The sequence below is a fragment of the Hirundo rustica genome, chromosome 22 (assembly GCF_015227805.2).
Source record: "Hirundo rustica isolate bHirRus1 chromosome 22, bHirRus1.pri.v3, whole genome shotgun sequence".
Classification (NCBI taxonomy): Eukaryota; Metazoa; Chordata; class Aves; order Passeriformes; family Hirundinidae; genus Hirundo; species Hirundo rustica.
Window position 1 is genome coordinate 1,122,623 of NC_053471.1, and position 2,503 is coordinate 1,125,125.

Sequence of the window (2,503 nt, forward strand, 5' to 3'; positions counted from 1 at the left end):
AGGGCCGGGATTTTGGCTGATTCCCCCCCAAAGCCGTGCCTTTGCACATCCCTGCTGCGTGCTGGGTGCTGGAAATCACAGAATTCACGGGATGGTGGGCCTGGTTTGATCTGCCAGCTCCTGCAAGGCAGGAACAGGTCAGGGCCGGGATTTTGGCTGATTTCCCCCCAAAGCCGTGCTTTTGCACATCCCTGCTGCGTGCTGGGTGCTGGAAATCACAGAATTCACGGAATGGTGGGCCTGGTTTGATCTGCCAGCTCCTGCAAGGCAGGAACGGGTCGGAGCTGGGATTTTGGCTGATTCCCCCCCAAAGCCGTGCTTTTGCATGTCCCTGCTCTGTGCTGGGTGCTGGAAATCACAGAATTCACGGAATGGTGGGCCTGGTTTGATCTGCCAGCTCCTGCTCTGGATGGCGTGGAGCCGCTCGCTGCGGGCTCGGCTCCTTCCCCAGACAGATGTAAAAATGGAAAAATGAAGGGGAAAATGGAGCTGAGGGGTGGCTGGAGCGGTGCCGGGAGCGTTGGGATGGGATCAGGAACCTGACCGGAGGCTGCTGGGCTGTGGGAGCTGGCAGCGGTCAGAAATGAGATTTTTTTAGGCTCCAGGCAGCAGCTTGAAAAGCCAGGTACAAAACTCTGTCACTTGTGCCTGAGAAATCATAAAGAGGAACCCCAAAGAATCCCTGTGGATCTCCTCCTCCTGGCACCTTGGGTGTTTTCCCAAGTTTTTTACTGGTACTGGGAGGCGCTGAAAGAACCGAGAATCTCCACTCCACCCGAATCCCGTATAAAAGAGTTGGTTCTGCAGGAGCGCCTGGACGACCCCGGGCCGGGATTGTTGGGATCACGGCGTTGGATCAGCCATCCCAGGGGTTCCCCGCAGCTCAGGACGTTCCCTGAGTCTGTGATTTGTGATCTCCGGGATGCAGAGCCCCCCGGCCGATTCCCAAAAGGCGCCATCCCAAATCCTTCCCGGGAGTTCGTCCCCACCTCGGCGCCTCCCACCCTCGCTCCCGCTCGTTCCCGCCGGGACCTGGTCGCTTCCCCCGAGGTTTGTGGCAGCTTCCAGCTTCGGGAATCTCATTCCCGACCAGCAATCCATCAATCCTCCGGGAATTCCCGGGCTCCGGCGGCCGGGCTGTGCCCCGAGGGGAGGATGCCGACCCTCGGGAAAGGGAATTCCCGGAGAACAGCTCCAGTGGGAGCAGGGCCGGGAGCGAGATCCCCGAGGGGAGAGGGAACAAAGGCCCGGGACGGTGCAGGAACCTCCGAGGGCAGCGCTGGGCTCCGGCCGCAGCCGCTCTGCTGATGGGAATTTCGCTTTTCCAGGCTCAGATCTCCTTGAGTTCCACAGGAATTTCCCTTTTCCAGGCCCAGATCTCCTTGAGTTCCACAGGAATTTCCCTTTTCCAGGCCCAGATCTCCTTGAGTTCCACAGGAATTTCCCTTTTCCAGCCACACACTTCCTTGAGTTCCACAGGAATTTCCCTTTTCCAGGCATATACTTCCTCATGTTCCACAGGAATTTCACTTTGCCAGGCACACATTTCCTCATGTTCCACAGGAATTTCGCTTTTCCAGGCACACATTTCCTCATGTTCCACAGGAATTTCACTTTTCCAAGCACACCTTTCCTCGTGCTGACGCTCAGAGGAGGAAGGAGCCGCTGGTGCTGTGTCTGTTCCAGCTGCGAGTCTGCAAATGCATCCTGGGAATATCCCGGGCCCTGCAGCGGGCTGGGGCCGGGGGGAAGCAGCAGCTCCGCTGGTTCAGGACATTCCCAGCAGATTTTGGGGGCTGTGGGCTGGGAATGCTGTGGGAAGGAGCTGCTCTGTGTGACACCTGTGCAGGGCTTCACCAGCACGGGCAGAGGAGGGGAAATCCCAGGATTTATGGGATCCAGGGACACTCACAAGGGTTAAATCCCTGGAACAGGGGGCTGAGGCTGCTCCATCCCATCCCATCCCATCCCATCCCATCCCATCCCATCCCATCCCGATCCCCCATGGTTGGCCCAGCATCAAAGCTGGACCCAGTTGTTCCCATCCCAGCTGTGCCCATTCCAGTTGTTCCCATCCCAGTTGTTTCCAGTCCCAGTTATTCCCATTCCAGTTGTTCCCATCCCAGTTCTCAGTCCCAGTTATTCCCATCCCAGCTGTGTCCATCCCAGTTGTTCCCAGTCCCAGTTATTCCCATCCCAGCTGTGCCCATCCCAGCTGTGCCATCCCAATTGTTCCCGTTCCCATGATTCCCATCCCAGCTATTCCCATCCCAGCTATTCCCAGTCCCAGCCGTTCCCATCCAGGGATGGACCCAAGGCCCCCGGGGGTCTCAGTCCCTGCTGGGGTCTCCAACACCGCTCCGGGGTCGCTCATTTGGGGGAAGCAGCAGCTCGGGGGCAGCTTTGGGGTCGTGGGAAGCCCTGAAGGAGGAGCCGTGGTTGCCCTGGATCCCGGCAGCGCCCGGGGCCGGGCTGGACACGGGCTGGGAGTGGCCCAGGATGG